This window comes from Lathyrus oleraceus, chromosome 5 (assembly GCF_024323335.1).
Source record: "Lathyrus oleraceus cultivar Zhongwan6 chromosome 5, CAAS_Psat_ZW6_1.0, whole genome shotgun sequence".
Classification (NCBI taxonomy): Eukaryota; Viridiplantae; Streptophyta; class Magnoliopsida; order Fabales; family Fabaceae; genus Lathyrus; species Lathyrus oleraceus.
In genome coordinates, this window is record NC_066583.1 from 522,202,726 (window position 1) to 522,223,469 (window position 20,744).

The following is a 20,744-nucleotide window of genomic DNA, read 5'->3' on the forward strand; positions in this document are numbered from 1 at the left end:
TTTTGATCATAGATCTCATCAAATTCAATGGATCTTGGGTGTTAATGGGGTGAAAACCCAAATCTACCAAGATGGATGATTGATTTTGATGATGACTTGATCAATCCTTTGATCCAATTTGGGTTTAGTTTCTCTCGTCTTCTTCTTCTTCTTAATCTCTTTCTCTTCCTTTTTTCTCTTGATCAATTGGATGGTTTGTGTCCATCTTGTTTATGATGTATGAATTGGTACTTGATGAACTTTCATCACTTCAAATCTACCTCCTAATTGATCATAGAATATTTAAGGTACTTTAGATTGATGCATAAGCTTGTCCTAAGTATCATGAAGTATTGATTGATGTAATGAACCACTCTCTTAACATTTGTGCTTGATCCATCCTTTTTTTTGTGTGGCATATTTTTAGGAGAATGATTTACATATAATTTCTCTAGCATGTATTAACATAAATATTATTATTGACCGGACTCAGATAGTTGTGACTTCAACATGAGTCCAATTACGATTGCTTAACATAATGTTAAATTTGTCCCGAATCCGAAAGTAAGTCATTTTCATAAGTGAGATTGTAAGTCTCCTACTCCCCATGGTATTGTGTGAAAAATATTGTTTCCTTTTCACCTAATAGAACTAGTGGCATACTTATTGATTTTATCCAAGTTGGAGTCTTTCTCATGGTGATGTAGAGGTCCACATTTTCATGCTTGTGGGCGAATAGTTGAGTATTCTCCCAAAAATGATAAATTATCTTTCAATTTTTTATTACTAACACAACTTACTAACATATTATTGTATTAAATTTACTTTAATGTCATTTATCTTATGCTATTTATTTTTTTGCCATTTATTTATTGTTATTCACTTTATGATTTTATTTTAGCATCTCATATCATATTGTTTGTATTTATGCTATTTTCTCTTTGTCCACTTGGACCTTTGTTTATGTTTATGTTTTTTTTCTTTGTCCATTTAGACTTCTTTTTCTTTTAAATACATTAATAAAGGAAAAAACTCCTAAAAAATTGGTTCTCTTAATTCATGGACTTGAGGTTACTATCATTGGGATTATTATGAAGTTACGGAGTTAGAACTAGAATTTTGACCCTTGTTTGGGAGTTTATAGTTTGAGACCTTGAGATTCATCTGGTACCTTTGACTTTGGGATTACTTTGAAGAATTTCCTTGGTTACTTTGGTTTCATCTGACACATGGATTTTTCTTTGCTTGTTTGGCTTGCTTGAAGCTTAATTCAAAGGAGAGTGTTCTTGCTTAACTCATGTCATAAAGCTTGTTATCTCTTAGTTAGATTTCCCCCCCTAGCTTTTACTTTATGTTTTAGGATAATCTTCTTAGCTCCTCCCCTTCTTTAATTTTCAAAATCTTTTCTCTTTTTTTCAAGAACCTTCTTGTTTTCAAACTTGAATCACTTTCTCAATAAATCTTGACTTTTGTCAAGTGATTTTCAAAATATTTTCTTAATAAATACTAATAAATATTAAGCATATTTAAACCAATTTCAAAAGACTTAAAAAATACATTACTCATTCAAACTATTTTGTGTCCTTTGTGCACTTTTCCTTTTAAAACTTTTTCTCAAAGTTTAGACATGAGTCATTTCCATAGTTGAGATGTAATTATTCTGTACCCATAGTATTGATGATAATTATTTTCCACCTAAGAGAACTAGTGGCATACTTGTTTATCTTTTGGGAGTTTATGATTTGAGACCTTGAGATTCATCTACTACCTTTGACTTTGAGATTCTTTTGAAGATTTTGCTTGGCTACTTTGGTTTCATCTGATACATGGAATATTCTTTGCTTATTTGGCTTGCTTAAGGCTTAATCCAAAGGAGTGAATTCTTGTTTGACTTATGTCATAAAACTTGTTATCTCTTGGTTAGATCTTTCCTCCATAGCTTTTACTTTATGTTCTAGGATAATCTCTTCTTCTCCTCCCCTTCTTTGATTTTCAAAATCTTCTCTCTTTTTTCAAAACATTCTTGTTTTCAAACTTGAACCACTTCCTCAATAAACCTTGACTTTTTTCAAGTGATTTCTTTTCAAAATCTTTTATTAATAAATTCTAATACATCTTAATCATATTCAAACCAATTTCAAAAAACTAAAAATGCATAACTCATTCAAACCTTTTTGTGCCCTTTGTGCACTTTTTTTTCCTTTTTAAAACTTTTTTCTCAAAGTTTAGACATGAGTAATTTCCATAGTTGATATATAATTTTTCTATCCCCATAGTATTTATAATAATTCTTTTCTATATAAAAGAGCTAGTGGATATTTGTTGATATTTATCCAAGTTGGAGTCCTTCTCATGATGATGCAAAGTTCCCATACTTGTGGATGGCTAGTTGAGTGTTCTTCTTAAAATGACAAAAAAAATTCATTAAAAATGAATCAAAGCAAACATCTTTGTTATTTTTACCACGAACTACGAGGTTTTGATCCGCCATTGCACTTTATGTGTACGTAGGCACGAGGTTCAGAAAGTCTTGGCAAACACAAAAATTATAAAAAAAAATTCTCTTTTCATCTCCCCAATCTTTTGTAAACAACACCATTTTAAAGCCAAATGCACATATTTTCAAAGATGTTCCTGTAGAGTACTATAGATGTTTAGGGTGCTAGTATCTTCCCTGTGCATAACCAACCCCTGGACCCTTATCTTTGTTTTTATTAGTTTTTTTTAAACTTCTTTGGGTTTGGTTCGTTCTTTTTCTATTTTCTTTGGAAATAATTGTTAGACTATGGCACGGATCTAGAAGGGGGGGGGGGGGTTGAATAGATCCCAATTAAAATTTGAGTCGGCGCTACCAATTAAAATTGATTTTGAAAATTTGTTTTAAGTGCGGAAGCGGCCGAGGAAAATATAGTCTAAAACGAACCGTTATTGGAAAACCGGATATGCGTCTAGCCTATGGATTAGTGACAATGTGGAATAAGAATCACTACACTAGTCACACGATCAATGATTTGTTTCACTTAATAGGATTCCTAGTTCCAATTATTCAAAGAGCAAACCAAACTAGATACACAACTAAGATAATTTTGGTTTAGGAAAATTATCAAACACTTGGTGTGCAAAAACACTCCAAGTGATATTTATGTTGAGTAAGAGATTTCAATTAGTCTAGTATAATATTTTATTGTACTTTGAATTCAAAAACAGAGTTTTAACTTCTTACTCAATTAATATCAAGGTTTGATAAAAGTGCTTATACAAAAATCACTTAATTTTTAAGCTAAAAACAACTATGCTGAAAAATAGAGAAGACAAAGATTTGATGAGGCAGTTCCCTCGTCGTCCTCGCTTCGGGGTACGTCTACCCTCAATTCTAAAACTAGAATTGAGATGATTTAATAGATATCACCTGTTGAATTTAACCGTTTATACAAGGATTGCAAAGCAAATTTACAACAGAACTCTCAAGACGTTGAATGTCGCTTCCACTCCTTGTTCCTTGATTCAAGGTGAATCAAGTCCTTCGATTGTTGTTGATAGACCTCCGATTCCAGCCCCTTTGTTGAATAACCCTCAGTTCTTCAAACCCTCGGCCCGGCTGATCTCAACTACAACAAATCGAACCCGAAATCTTCCCTTCAATATCACTGAATCCGCTACTAGGTTGACGAAGACTTCCTTTTCTCAATCACCTTCGCTCAGCTGAAAATTGATGAAGAATTCGTCCAAAAAACCCCAAACACAAACCAGTCTTGGAGGACAAAACCCTAACGGTTTTATTCAAGAAAAAACCTGTCACAAGCTTCAACCCAAACCGGATTCTTCAATCTCGGCTTCGAACCTTATCACCTTTAACCAATCACAAAGCACTTCAAAAATGGTTGTGTGTAGTTGATGTGTTGTGAGATGTTGAAGATGAAGATGATGAATCTTGGACACCTATTTCACTTTTTCTTGTTTCTTTGAACACTTGAATCAATTTGACAAATGTTAGTTGATACAAGTAACTAAACTTCTATATATAGTAACCAACTTACCAACCAAACTTAACAGCATTTCAAACAGAGTGGGAAATACACAAAAACTGAATCTGCGCACGAGTGGTCGACCATAGCAGGTCTATGCATCGATGCATGGCCTGCAATTTTGGACAGACTGAAGAATACATTAGTATGCGTCGACCATAGGTCGGCGTGCGCTGACCCGTGGGAAAGTGAAGGCTTCATGCGCCGACCCTGTGGTCGACTCAAGTCTCCATGCGCTGACCCATGACCAACTGCACTATATTATGCACCGACCTGTGGTCGACTCAAGCCTCCATGCGCTGACCAGTGACCAACTGCACTATGTTATGCGCTGACCCGTGGTTCATGCGCTGACCCTTGCGGTCGACTCAAACCCTGCAAATCTGCAAAAATTCATATTTTTGTGGTTTTCATGCATTTTGTCATGACCACATTTTATCCACATATGTTGTATGAAATATAGCAGTTTAGATGAGCATAGAAAATGATATGATAGGTGATATGTTGCATTTGTTTTGTAGAGGTGGAACCGACAATGCCGATTCATCCATGGTGGTCATTTGTCATCATCGAAACCTATGATCGTATGTTGTATGACAATTTGCCCTTACATACTCCCCCTTTTTGATGATGACAACTTGTGTAAAACCAAAGAGAAAAAACAACATGCAATATTTACACACATTATGCACACTCCCCCTTTCTTTTGTAATCTAAGGCTATCTGCAAAACCAACTGTTAATTGTTGTGAATATTTTGGCTGCTATTTTGGCTGCTTTGGCTTTGGTACATGCTCTTCTCCCCCTTTGACAACATCAAAAAGAGAAAAGGAACGATTATTCAACGTAACATGAAATACAACAGGAGATAGGGAATCATATAACAATATCACTCCAAATATTATTACTGAACAAATTAAAAGGAAGATAACATTAAATTGGATTTGCACAAACGAGCACAACAGAAAATTAATTCAGTCAAACAACAAAAAATTACAGATGCATATGCAGTTTTATGTCCTAATGGTCTCGTCCTCGATGGTAACAGATATCCGGGTTTCTGTAGGGGTCTGCCAGAGACGATATTTGGTCAGCAACGCCACCTAGATACTTGAGACCCACGTCGATCGATCGCTCTTGGCGTTCAAATGTTTCGGTAAATGCTGCATACCGTTCATTCATGCTTGTAGAGAGGTTATCGAGCCTCTCATTTTGTGCTTGAAGTTGGCTGCTAATATGAGCATAGCGCTCATCCTGAGTTTGCATGAAGGATTGTTGAGCCAGCTGCATATTTCGCATTATATCCAAAAGTTTAGAAGAGTTTGCGTGCTGTGGAGGAGACGGAGGAGATTCTTCATCACCATATTGATACGGCTGATAGAATTGGCGTTGTGTTGACCAGCCCGCATGTTGCCATTCACCCCAGCCACCCTGGTTGGGGGCATCTTCTGCAGTTGAATAGGTATTCTGAACCCAAGCTGAGTTTGTGTAATCGTGAGTGTCAACTTGTGGAGGACTATCATCTCCACCAAGCTGCTCAAATGCTTGACCAACTCCCTCTTCTTCATTTTCCTCTTGGTCTTCTTCTTCACTTTCATCACTTTCATCATCTTCTTCAACATTCGTAGGAACATACCCTCTGCGAACAAATTTGTATATTCTCCGCTCATCACACCGGAAATATCCCATCATAGACAAAGTTTTTGGGCTGAATTCTTTGTCTGAGGAAATGGAGGTATACGGAAAGGACGGATAATCCACGTCAGCTGCAGTAAGAACCTCTTGAATGAAAGATCCGTAGGCAAGATTCGTTCCTCGTCCGGAGTCTCGTAAACCGAACATTCTACTAGCAATGTAGTAGGGCCAGTTTATTTTGCGCTGATTCTTCAGAATGTATATGAGATGAACCTCAGCTTGTTCAACTCGGGAAAGACCACCCTTCTTAGGCTGCAGGATGCGCGACACAATCCACTGGAGAATGCGCTCACCTGTCTTCAGCTTACCGGCAGTGACAGTTCGTGGGAACGCGTCACTGTTCACAGTGTTGTCAGGGTATGGTCGTTTCAGCATAGCGTTCAAAGCGCTCTTAAACTCATAACCTTCTATTTGGTGAGAGTCAGTTACCTCAGCAAGAGGATTTTCATCAGCAGCCAATGACATATCAAAATATTTGTTCCAAACATTAGACTTAAACGATACCTTCCTTGTCCCGATCCTGGAGTGAAACCTTTGCCCACGAAATTTGTCATGAAGGCAGGCATAGAACACGCGGACCAGGTCTTCGTTATATTTGGCATTGCATTCCAGGAATTTGACAATGCCGTGATACTGTAGCAGAGACATGATTTCTACGAGATGCATGCGTTCTGCGGTGAGTTTGTAGAATGCATGCTGCCTCACAACTCCTCTTTTACCAATATCTTTGTTGAAGGAATCGACGAGAGCCGGTGGAACTAATGATACAGCGGTAATGGGTAGAGAGGCAGAGGATGATTCCCGTGATCTCTTACCGGTAGGTCTTCGGGATGAGGAAGCCATTGGAAATGATTTTGAAGCTTTGTGTGTGGGTAGAGAGTGAAGCTTGGTGAAGGTTTTTTTTAGAATTATTTGCCAGAAGGAGGTTTCCCCTCTTTATAGATGAGGATTTAGGGTTTTGGGAAGAGAAGAGGCCAAGAGACAATAAATACTAGGTAGATGCAACTCACAATGTAGTGGGAAGTTTGAAATGTAAATGCGCACTTAATGAGAATTTGAATGTAAATGCATGGGAAGTTTGAAAGTTTTCTGCAGAGAAAAACTGAATTTTCGAGCGATGCATCGACCATACCTCTGCATGCGTCGACGCATACTGTTTGATTTTTAAAAAACAAGAAAATTTGTAAGATGTGCGTCGACCATTGCCCTGTTATGGTCGACTCATACAGGCAAATTTTGCAATTTTCACTGTTATGCTCATATGCTCACATGTTTGATACATAAATAGAATGCCACACAACATTTAAACATCCAAACAGATATGGCATAAGAAACGATACATATATGTACAATATTATCATGTAGTACAACTATTTAGTTATGAAGTTTGGGAGAGAGAGAGAAAAGGAACAATATCACCTCTATGCCGGAATGACTTGATGAACAATATGATTGTGCTTGCAACAACATTAACTTGTTAGAAGTACAAGATTATAGTGTTAAATGAAATAAGGTAAAGCAGGCAATTTATAACGCCCGTTCAGAAATGTCGAGAATACCAAGTTCTCGGCGAATATGAAAGAAAGGCTCAGTAGCTAGCGGCTTTGTGAAAATGTCCGCTAGTTGATTTTCAGTATTAACATGTTCAAATACAACATCACCTTTCTCTACATGATCCCGGAGAAAGTGATGTCGAATTTCGATATGTTTGGTGCGAGAATGCAACACAGGATTTTTGGTAAGATTAATGGCACTTGTATTGTTCCAGAAAATGGGAATATGTTCGAGTTTGAGGTTAAAATCCAATAGTTGTTGCTTAATCCATAGGATTTGAGCACAACAACTACCGGCGGCAACGTATTCCGCTTCGGCGGTTGACAAGGCAACTGAAACTTGTTTCTTGCTATGCCAACTGACCAAGGAATTTGAAAATAAGTGACAAGTGCCACTAGTGCTTTTCCTATCCGATTTGCAACCGGTAAAATCGGAATCGGAGAAACCTACCAATGAGTAATCATTACCTTTGGAATACCATAGTCCATACTTCGGAGTACCGGATAGGTATCGAAGTATTCGTTTGACAGCTTTTAAATGGGATTCCTTGGGACATGATTGGTATCTTGCGCACATACACACGCTAAACATGATGTCGGGACGAGAAGCAGTAAGATAGAGAAGTGATCCAATCATACCTCTATACCTTTTTACCTCTACATCCTTACCGCTTTCATCTTTATTCAAGTTTGTACAAGTTGGCATGGGGGTGTCAATGGCCTTGGCTTTTGCCATGTCAAATCTCTTGATAAGGTCCAAACAGTACTTTGTTTGACTCACGAATGTTCCTTCTTTGAGTTGTTTAATTTGCAAACCGAGAAAGTACGTGAGCTCCCCCAACATACTCATCTCGAATTCACCCTGCATAAGATCAGAAAACTCTCTCACGAGATTCATGTTAGTAGACCCAAATATAATATCGTCTATATAAATTTGTACTAATATCAAGTGCTTTCCTTGACGTTTAATGAAGAGAGTTATGTCAACCTTTCCTCTTGAGTAACCTTGATCGAGTAAAAATTTACTTAGTCGCTCATACCAAGCTCTAGGAGCTTGTTTGAGACCATATAAAGCCCTTTTTAGTTTATAAACATGATCAGGATACTCATGAGATTCAAAACCCGGAGGTTGTGCGACGTAGACCTCTTCATTTATGTAACTGTTAAGGAATGCACTCTTAACATCCATTTGGAATAGTTTAAAGTCTTTCGCACAAGCGAAGGCAAGGAGAAGGCGTATAGCCTCGAGTCGGGCAACCGGCGCATAAGTTTCCTCATAGTCGATGCCTTCCTCTTGGTTATACCCTTGCGCGACTAAACGCGCCTTGTTACGGGTTATTACCCCGTTTTCATCCAACTTGTTCCTAAACACCCATCGGGTGCCGATTACTCGATGATCTATCGGAGGAGGGACAAGGTCCTAAACCTCATTTCTAGTGAACTGATTTAGTTCCTCCTGCATTGACAAAAACCAGTGTTCATCGAGTAGGGCTTCTTTAGGGTTTTTAGGTTCCATTTGTGAAACGAAAGCGAAGTGATAACATAAATTACTTAGCTTCGATCGAGTTGTAACACCCTTTGAGATATCTCCGAGAATGTTGTCAATTGGATGGTCTTTGGAAGACTTCCAAGCTTGAGGGAGATCATCGTTTGAAGGCGGATGAGCTACCTCGGTTTCCTCATGGTGTACATCTTTATCCTCCTCAACTTTAACTTTGTCGGGTTGATCAATCCCCGGCTCGCCACCCTTGAGTATGTCTTCCGTAGATGTACCTGCACCATGAACAACACTACCCTTTCCGATGTTTCTCGGATAGGATTCGTCAAAAGTGACATGTACAGACTCTTCCACAGTAAGTAATCGTTTATTATATATTCTATATGCTTTACTCGATTGAGAGTATCCGAGGAAGATACCTTCGTCGGCCTTGGAGTCAAATTTGCCCAAGTTTTCCTTTCCATTATTTAATACAAAACATTTGCAACCGAAAACATGTAAGTGAGAAACATTTGGGTTTCACCCTTTTAAAAGCTCATACGGTGTTTTATTTAGAATGGGGCGAATGAGCAGCCTATTCAAAACATAACACGCCGTACTAATGGCGTCGGCCCAAAAATATTTCGGTAAACCACTTTCGTTAATCATTGTTCTTCCCAATTCTTCCAAAATTAGATTTTTACGCTCCACAACCCCATTTTGTTGAGGAGTACGTGGAGCTGAGAAGTTATGATCGATACCATGGTTACCACAATATTCTTCAAATAGATGGTTTTCGAACTCACCCCCATGGTCGCTTCTAATTGAAACAATGTTTGTATTTAATTTATTTTGGGAAAGCTTAGCAAACCTTTCAAAGGCGGAGAACATATCGCTCTTGCTTACTAAAAAGATAGTCCAACAAAATCTAGAGAAATCGTCCACTATTACGAAACCGTAATAATTTCCTCCTAGACTTTTAATCCTAGACGGCCCAAATAAGTCCATATGAAGAAGTTCGAGAGGTCTCGTTGTTGAAACGATATTTTTGGATTTAAATGAGATCCTCGTTTGCTTCCCTTTTTGACAAGCATCACAAAGGTGATCCTTGGTGAACTTTATTTTGGGGAGACCTAGGACTAGATCTTTTGAGACTACTTTGTTTAGTAAGTCAAAGTTAACATGTGCTAAACGCATATGCCATAACCATGAATCTTCACTCATTGTTACAAGGCATTTGTCACTTGTTAACGATACTTCGTTCAAGTCTAACATATAGACATTATTCACTCGCAGGCCATTAAACATACTCTTCTTATCATCATTATGTACAATTTTGCAACAATCTTTTGAAAACGATACATTGTATCCTTTGTCACATAATTGACTGATGCTAAGTAGATTGTGTTTAAGACCTTCGACAAGCAATACATCAAAAATAGTAGTGGAAGTAGGGTTACCTACACTACCTTTACCTAGTATTGCTCCACGGTTGTTGTCACCATAGGTTACATATCCTTTCTTCTTAGCCATGAAGTCAATGAAGAGTGATATGTCTCCAGACATGTGCCTTGAGCATCCACTGTCGAGAACCCATCTTCTCTCGGTGGTCTCGAGGCATTGTACCTATGGAAATGCAATTAACACGAGAAGGTACCCAATGGCTTATTGGGTCCTGAATGGTGAGTAACGAAATGGTTGCATTTATGCAGCCATTGATAAATGCCTTTAGGAACTAAGAATCTCCTAAACCTGCATTTAGCAATGGAGTGGCCTTTCTTGCAACAATAAAGACAAGAGAAATTAACATTTTGATTGCCTTTGTTATCTTCATCTTTTATAACATATTTGTATTTTTGATATGGATTAACCATACTTTTTCGAAAGTTTGATTTGTCGATTGCGAAGGTAATCTTGGGTTCAAGAGCCTTGTCAAGTTTGGCCTTTAGGTTTCTTACTTCACCTTGCCAAATATAACAAGTATCACACCCAAAGTTAATCATCCTACTTCTAAGGTCCTCACAACTTGTTTTTGTGCTTTCTACTATAGAAGCTTTGAGTGCCTCAAGTTTCCTTTCGGATTCTCGAATTTTTTGTTCCAAATGGGTAAAAATTTGGTTATTTGAGGCAAGCCTTTTAAAGGCCTCTTTCGCTTCACAGTGTAAAGTATCAAAAGCAGCTTGTAATTCATGATGAGACATACTAGAGGATTTTTCATATTTAGCATGTCATACCTGTTTCTTTTTGTTCTTTTGATGAGCAGAGAGGCATAAATTTGCAGCTTCATCTTCATCACTAGAACTTTCATCATCGGAGGAGTCGTTATCGCTTTCCCAAGCTATGTATGCTCTCCTTGGCTTTGATGATCTCTTGTGTGATTTGGATGTTTCCTTTTCCTTTGTCTTTTTGTTCATCGGACAGTCCGGTTTGTAATGACCGGGCTTCCCACAAGTGTAGCACGACCCTCTAGTCATTCTACCTTTTGAGTCATCATTTTTAGAGTACCTTGATTGTTTCCGGAAGTTTACCAAGTTCTTCTCGGAATGTTGGATGTCGTTCTTTCTCACGTAACGATTGTAATGTTTAACGAACAACCCCATATCTTCGCTCTTGTCCTCTTCTTCTTCGTCGCTCGAGGAATAATCACTTTGCTCTTTTGCTTGAGACTTCGAGGAGGAAGTCTTAAGAGCTATGGATTTCTTTTCACTCACCTTTGCTTTGTCCTTCTTTTCTTTCTTTTCGTGTTGTTCTAGGCTCAAGAGTACTTGTTCGTGCTCTTGTAGTTTGCCAAATAATGTTGTCAAGTCTAATATGGTAAGATCATTTGCTTCTTTGATGGCGGTCACTTTCGGCTGCCATTCCCTGTTAAGACATCTCAAGATCTTATTAGTAGCAACATCATTGGAAACTGGCCTACCTAGTGAATATAATCGATTGATAAGATGAGTAAATCTCTTTTGCATGTCAGCAATGGTTTCCCCTTGCTCCATGAAAAAGAGATCAAACTCTTGTGTTAGTGTGTTGATTCTTGCCAACTTAACATCGTTCGTCCCCTCATGGGCAATTTGTAGTGAATCCCACATGGCCTTAGCAGTAGGACAATGGGATACACGATAGTATTCATCTACACCTAATGAGGAGATTAGGATATTTTTGGCTTTCCAATCATAATTGTATTTCTTTTCATCATCATCGGTCCATTGCGCTTCGGGCTTAGGCACTAATTCATTATTCTCATTGGTCATGGTTATTTCAATTGGACCATTGAGAATAACGTTCCATATTTTTCTATCTATGGAATTTATGTGCACCCGCATACAGTCTTTCCAATAACTATAATTTTCACCATTGAAAACGGGAGCTCTATTATAAGCCCCTTTAGGTTCGTTAGCCATTTTCTATCAAAGTTATATTTTGAAGCACGGAGTGAACCGGAGCTCCTGTACCACTTGTTAGACTATGGCACGGATCTAGAAGGGGGGTTGAATAGATCCCAATTAAAATTTGAGTCGGCGCTACCAATTAAATTTTGGTTTGAAAATTTGTTTTAAGTGCGGAAGCGGCCGAGGAAAATATAGTCTAAAACGAACCGTTATTGGAAAACCGGATATGCGTCTAGCCTATGGATTAGTGACAATGTGGAATAAGAATCACTACACTAGTCACACGATCAATGATTTGTTTCACTTAATAGGATTCCTAGTTCCAATGATTCAAAGAGCAAACCAAACTAGATACACAACTAAGATAATTTTGGTTTAGGCAAATTATCAAACACTTGGTGTGCAAAAACACTCCAAGTGATATTTATGTTGAGTAAGAGATTTCAATTAGTCTAGTACAATATTTTATTGTACTTTGAATTCAAAAATAGAGTTTTAACTTCTTACTCAATTAATATCAAGGTTTGATAAAAGTGCTTATACAAAAATCACTTAATTTTTAAGCTAAAAACAACTATGCTGAAAAATAGAGAAGACAAAGATTTGATGATGCAGTTCCCCCGTCGTCCTCGCTTCGGGGTACGTCTGCCCTCAATTCTAAAACTAGAATTGAGATGATTTAATAGATATCACCTGTTGAATTTAACCGTTTATACAAGGATTGCAAAGCAAATATACAACAGAACTCTCAAGACGTTGAATGTTGCTTCCACTCCTTGTTCCTTAATTCAAGGTGAATCAAGTCCTTCGATTGTTGTTGATAGACCTCCGATTCCAGCCCCTTTGTTGAATAACCCTCAGTTCTTCAAACCCTCGGCCCGACTGATCTCAACTACAACAAATCGAACCCGAAATCTTCCCTTCAATATCACTGAATCCGCTACTAGATTGACAAAGACTTCCTCTTCTCAATCACCTTCGCTCAGCTGAAAATTGATGAAGAATTCGTCCAAAAACCCCCAAACACAAACCAGTCTTGGAGGACAAAACCCTAACGGTTTTATTCATGAAAAAACCTGTCACAAGCTTCAACCCGAACTGGATTCTCCAATCTCGGCTTCGAACCTTATCACCTTTAACCAATCACAAAGTACTTCAAAAATGGTTGTGTGTAGTTGATGTGTTGTGAGATGTTGAAGATGAAGATGATGAATCTTGGACACCTATTTCACTTTTTCTTATTTCTTTGAACACTTGAATCAATTTGACAAATGTTAGTTGGTACAAGTAACTAAACTTCTATATATAGTAACCAACTTACCAACCAAACTTAACAACATTTCAAACAGAGTGGGAAATACACAAAAACTGAATCTGCGCACGAGCGGTCGACCATAGGAGGTCTACGCGTCGATGCATGGCCTGCAATTTTGGACAGACTGAAGAATATATCAGTATGTGTCGACCATAGGTCGGCGTGCGCTGACCCGTGGGAAAGTGAAGGCTTCATGCGCCGACCCTGTGTTCGACTCAAGTCTCCATGCGCTGACCCGTGACCAACTGCACTATGTTATGCGCCGACCTGTGGTCGACTCAAGCCTCCATGCGCTGACCAGTGACCAACTGCACTATGTTATGCGCTGACCCTTGCGGTCGACTCAAACCCTACAAATCTGCAAAAATTCATATTTTTGTGGTTTTCATGCATTTTGTCATGACCACATTTTATCCACATATGTTGTATGAAATATAGCAGTTTATATGAGCATAGAAAAGGATATGATAGGTGATATGTTGCATTTGTTTTGTAGAGGTGGAATCGATAATGCCGATTCATCCATGGTGGTCATTTGTCATCATCGAAACCTATGATCGTATGTTGTATGACAATTTGCCCTTACAATAATAAAAGCGTTGTGGCGACTCTTTCTTTGTGAGTTAAGTTAATCAATAGCTTAATCTCCTTACCAAATGGATCTCACATGACTGCTTGCATATCTAGAAACATTGTCATTTCCCTTTCCTTAACTCTTTACAATTTTCACTATATTCCTAACTTTCATGTCAATTTAATCTTAGTCACAAAATTGACTAGCAATATTGATTGCTATCTGAATTTTTCTTCAAACCCGTGTCATATTTTGCAGAACCATCCAAAGCAAATGCTTGGTACAACTAAATGGCACAGAGGCCTCTATGTGATAGATATTAGTGATGTTTATTCCACTAGTAATTATGTTATTTCTAATTCCTTTGAACTTTGGCATCTAAGACTAGGCCACCTTTCTAATTTCAGTATGAAAACTATGGCTAAACATTTTCCCCCCATCCCTTGTAAAAATAACATGAACCCTTGTGATTCGTTTCCTTTTGCAAAACAAAAGAAATTCCCCTTTCCAAATAGTCTTACTCATACTCATGCTCCATTTGAACTTTTACATGTTGATTTATGGGGGCACTTTTCTACTGATTCTATTTTAGGCTATAAATATTTCTTAACTCTTATTGATGGATTTTCAAGGTTTACATGGGTCATTTTATTAAGGAAAAATCTGAAACAAAACAAAGTGTAATACATTTTATTGCCTTAATAGGAAATAAATTCAAAACCACTCTTAAATGCTTTAGGTCATATAAGGGTTCAAAGTTCCTAACTCTTAGTTCCTTTTTCCCTTCCAAAGGCATAAGTCGCTATAAATCTTGTGTAGAACACCCCCCCCCCCCCACACCACCACACACACACCACCACCACCACCACTATAACAAAAACAACAAAATGGGGTAGTTGAGAGAAAACATTAACACATATTCCTTTAAACCTATGGAACTTCAGTATTCAACATGTTGTCCACAAGACTAATAGGATCCCTAGTCCTCAACTTCAATCAAAATCTCCATACGAGTTGCTTTTTCAAAACTTAATATATTATTGTTCATTTGAAAGTCTTTGGTTGTTTATGTTTTGCAACAACTTTACAGGCCCACATAACAAAATTCGATGGTAGGGCTAGAAAAGCCATTCTCCTTGGTTTTAAAGATGGTACTAAAGGTTATATTCTCTATGACCTTCAGTCTCATAACTTATTCATATCTCTAAATGTTTTCTTTTATGAAACCACCTTTCCATTCAAAAGTAATGCCACAAATCTCCCTACTTATATTCATAGCTTGATGGACATCACCTATGACATTGACTATGTTACACCTCAGACCCTCACTCTGACCCCTGAGCCTCATATGTCCACTCCTTCTACTGTTGTCACACCAGTCACAAATCCTTATGATTATTCTATTACTTCTGAAACAGGACTTATCCCTAACCTTCCAAGTCTCAATCAACCTACTTTGACTGACTCTAGTACCTCAAGTCCATATCAAACTACTTTTAATCCATCACCAAGTACCCAAGATCCTAATGTTATTGACTTTGAACCCAACATCCTTCATGATACCTTAGTTGATAACATGTATCCACACAATTCTAACCCTCCCTCAGACATTCCCCAAAACCAATCCACACTACTAACTCAAAAATCAATGAGAACCAAACACCCTTATAGTTTTCTCAAACACTATTATTGTAATCTCTTTCTTTCATCAAATAGCTATGCCTCTATAAATAACTCCTCTTCCACTACCTACCATATCTCCAACTTTATATCATATAAAAAATGCTCTCCAACTTACAAATCTTTTTGTTGCTCTATTTCATCCATATTTAAACCAAAAACCTATCTTCATGCCTCTAAACATGATTGTTGGAAGTAGGCCATGGATACTGAAATTGCATCTCTTAAGGACAATCAAACTTGGACCATTGTGGACCTTCCTCTAGGCAAAACTCCAGTTGGTTGTAAACGGATATACAAAGTAAAGTACCATGCCAATGGCTCTATTCATATATGCAAGGACCGGTTGGTACCCAAGGGTTACACTCAACTAGAACATGTAGATTACTTTGATACTTTTTTCCCAATTGCCAAAATTACTATTGTTCGTGTTCTTTTATCTCTTGCAGTTGTCAAACACTGGCACCTTGAGCAACTGGACGTTAAAAACTCCTTCCTTCATGGAGACCTAAATAAAGAAGTATATATGTCTCTTCCTCTTGGCTATGGTAATCTTGAATCCAACAAGGTTTGTACACTTAAAAAAATCATTGTATGGACTAAAACAGGTCAGTCGACAATGGCATTCTAAGCTTTCTTCAGCTCTCATTTCATTAGGCTACTCTCAATCTGTTGTTGGTCACTCATTATACACCAAGATCACACCTCATGGTTTCACTTCCTTTTCAGTGTGCATTGATGATATTGTCTTGACAAGCGACTCAATTATGGAATAAACAAGTAAAGTCTTTCCTGCATCAACAATTTTGCATTAAAGATCTCAGTCAACTAAGGTACTTCTTGGGCCTCAAAATCGCACGTTCTACTTCTGGTATCTTTCTCAGCCAGAGAACATACATGCTCTAGCTGCTTGAGGACACTGGTTTTCTTAGGGCTAAGCTTGTCTCCACACCTATTGATCCTCACATGAAGCTCTCGTCTAGTGAAGGTACTCCTTTAGAGGACCCTTCTTCATATTGCAAATTAATTAGCAGGCTACTTTACCTTACAAACACACGACCAAGTATTTCTTTTGTTGTCCGTCACCTTAGCCAATATGTGGCTAACCCCTTGGTTCCTCACCGTTAGGAAGCCACTCGAGTTTTGAAGTATCTGAAGGCATTTCCTACTTGAGGCATTTTTTTGCCAGCAATAATTCCTTAAAGCTGCATGGTTTTGCTGACTTCGACTGGGCACGTTGTCTGGATACTAGGAAATATACACTAGCATTTGTGTGTTATGGGGTAACTCCTTGATTTCATAGCGCTTAAAGAAACAAAAATTTGTGTCTTGTTCATCTACTGAAGCGGAACAGCATGCTCTCGCTGTAAGTACATTGTTTTTAGAGATGAATGTTTCTTTATTTTTTGGTTTATGGTTAGGTGGTGAAAGCAGTAAAGTGCATAAATTAAATAACATCGAAAATTATACAAGTTCCCGTCATAATCCGAGAGTACGTCAGTCCCCTTAGACACTATAAGAGATTTCAATATTGTTATAACTTTGTACAAGCCTAAACCTAGATTCTATACACAAGATTCTAACTTAATCACCAAGGAAAACCACCTTGTGATTTTACAACATAGAAAAATAAACACACTTTATTTTTCCATCCTTCTTGTTTCCAACAATCCTAGACAATAAGATACAGACACAAATATTTTAGTTTTTGATACAGATAACTATTGTACAGTAGTGTCGCGACGCGAAAAATGACCATGAGCGCTTGCGCGGTCAAGATAACAGAGTCACCATCAAAATTGATTTATTCCAAAAAGGAAAGGGGAAATATTGATAAAACCCTTAAAAGAAAAAGAAAATGTTTGTCACAACCAAATTCAGGTTTGGGAGTCGATTATGCGAGGGGAAGGGATTAACACCCCTCACATCTGTTACACTCAACGGGAACCATTTAGTTAGATTTGTGGTTGAAATTTTAGCTTATGTCATATGTTTTCTTCGAGTGGTCAAAAGTGTAAAGAGAAAACAAAATGGGTCACAAAAAGTTTTCTTTTATTAATGTGCCTGACGAGATTACGGGTCTCGCTTCTACATATCTCAGGTGCGATGAAAAACTCAAGGCTACGTAGTTCTGGGTAGAAAATTTTTGTTTGTTGATCGATTTTTACGAAAGGTACTAGTCGCATTCGAGCGAAAACATTATTTGCTACTAAAAACATGGAGAAGTGAACATTGGCATCGCATTAGAATGAATAACATAATCCAAATTCTCACAAATTTGTTCTCGTCACATTCGAGCGGAAAGAGTTATAACTTCTTGCGCATGGTAGAAACGAAGCGTGTTTACATCGTCTTGGGATGAACGAAGGGGGAGAGAAAATAGTTTTGATTGGTTTACTGTTTTTTAGGAAGACGATGAAAGCTCGAGCAATATGGCGTGCACCAATCACTCACTTATTCGAGGAGCAACAAGTTGTGCGCGTCCCATTCCTTTTTTGTCTGATTTTAATATTTTGAAAATTATTTACGGAAGAAAAAATATTCGCAGTAGCGAGGTGTGCGTCTTCCACTTGCTTATTCGAGGAGTAGAGATGTGTGCGCCTCTCTTCCTTTTTCATCCATGTTTATTTAGGATATTTTATTCGGAAGATGAAAGTTAGAGCAATATGGAGTCTACCAATCACTCACTTATTCGAGGAGCAGCGAGGTGTGCGTCTCCCATTCCTTTTTCAACTGATTTATTATGAAAATGATTTTCAAGTTTTTAATAAGCAAAAAAGAAACTCGATGTTGATCGAGGGTTTATTCGTGTTAGCATGAAAATAATTTGTGAGATGACTTGAAATTAACTTTGAATCGATGGTGAAAATAGTGAGATCTTTTTAAAACCAAATTCATATCGATAAAGTGTTTGAATCTTATTTTGAAAGGTTGATTTTATTGCACATTTACTTTTATCTTACTAACAATCAAAGGTCTAAGTGAAAGGTTACATAAATCATGGATCAAGTATGAACAATACAAGCATTCACACAATCAATAAAGATCAAACAAATCAAACCATAATGGAATCAAATTTATTTTTTAAAAAAGGAATAATTCTTAAAGAAATATTCTTCTTTTGAGATATAGCTTGATAGGAAAGAGAAACCCTAAGGCATGCATCAAACAAATTTTGTCTACTTTTATTTATTTATTGATAAAAAAAATTGAAATAACAATAAAAATCAATTATTATAAAATTGTAAACCACCTTTTTTTTCATGAAAAAGTTTATGTTTTTTTATATATTATTTTACTAAAATATTAATGCAATAAAAAAGGTCGAGGAAAAGACAAAAATAAATAAATAAATAAATAAGACAAGATGGCTCCTAAAGTGGGGTTTGCCCAAGTCACAAATAGGTAAGGCCAAACAATAGATGGTATACTCACAAAATAATTTTAAAAAAAACTAATGGTTAGTGGATCAACCGAACCTAGATTGGGTCTAGCCCGAATCGGTCCCTAACATAAACATAAACACGGTTCAAACTATGTTGAACCCTAATTCTCCTTCTTCCTATCTATGGTTGTGGTTCACGCTTTCAAATCTCCTTTCAAAGTTCCTTGCCAAATCCGTATGAGAATTTCATTGTTGACAAAATTTTAGAACTTTTTTAAAGTAGTTTTGATAATTGTTATGATTAAAATAAATGAAAAAGAAAATAAATTTTCACATGAAAATAGAAATAATTCATAAATAAAAAACTGTAAGTCCACGTAAGCATATATGTAATTAAAAAACTAAAAACTAAAATATATCATGATATTTATCATGACACGTAAGCATCAATCATGGGTCATTCCCCCAAGGTACAACCAGAATGTTTCTATAAAAATGTTATTAACCCTTACTATTAATACAAAATTATATACAATTATTTGATAACGAAAAACTAAAACGAATCGAAATATTTGTCGGCGGCTAAATTTATAAGTATGAGTGGTCCCCCCTTTGACTTTTGTGCATTTTATTCACTTTCAATGTCGCTCAATTTGGTAAACTCTTGCATCTTTTCCACAAATTGGTCCGTCTAAGTCCCGAATTTTATTGTTGAATGAGTTGTCCACTCCACTGATGTAAGTGGTATACGACATCCCGTTTCAAATAAATTTGAACAAAGTGTCGTAATTTTAAAGGTCTTCTAATACACAAAATACGATCATTTAGATTTTGAGGTTGGGTGGTGCGCAGTGGAAAAAAAGTTTCCAAAAAACCGTATCTTGTAAGACCAATACACACTTTATCAGATGCACTTGCTATGAGATGACTCATTTCAGGGAAGCACATTCATTTTTCCTCTGGTGTCGGACCACTAATGCAAGGAATAAAAGACTCATAAATTGCATCAAAATTTTCTTTCTTTCGGTAAAGTCGTGTGTATGATTCTTTATGGGTCCTCAACCATGGATAAGTTGATGGAAGACAAGTGTGTGATCATCTTCTCCTTTACCCAGCAAAATCGAAATAGCTCGAAAATCGCGATTACCGTCACCCTCAACATTGATGATTTGTTCGATGTATTTATGAAAAAAAATAACATCTCGTCAATGAATGAAATTTTTGGTAGAGACGGTGAAGGAGGTGGTTTGCTAATGCGAGTTCCTTTAAAAACACTTTTTTGAGATTTTGGAGTTGGTGATGTAGCTAGCGGAAATATACCCGAACACGTCGATAAAACCCAGGGGAAAGAGATATGTTGGGTAAGGAAGTTGATTATGCAATGGGAAGGTATTAGCATCCCTAACATCCATGGTACTCCATGGGAACCATTTTGATTGTTCTCGCTCGAATGAGTGTTGTATCTAAAGATTACTCGTAAAAGAATGGGGAAAATGAAAAGAAATAGATAGAGTGCTCGGTGAGGATTAGGGCCCTCATGCCTACGTATACTCATAGTGCAATGAGGAATTCATAACTTCGTAGTTCAAAGAACTAGTGGTGGGAGATGAAAAGGAAGTTGTGATCAAGGTATGGCCTGAACCAGAGGATAATGTTTTGAACCCCAACAAAGGGTGAAA

At 37.2% G+C, this 20,744-nt stretch overlaps 1 protein-coding gene across 10 annotated transcripts in view; it reads left to right on the top strand.

Moving 5' to 3' along the window:
* The window catches only part of LOC127086004 (uncharacterized), a 98,169-nt gene that overhangs the window by 15,874 nt on the left and 61,551 nt on the right, over positions 1–20,744 (top strand). The window lies entirely within an intron of this gene.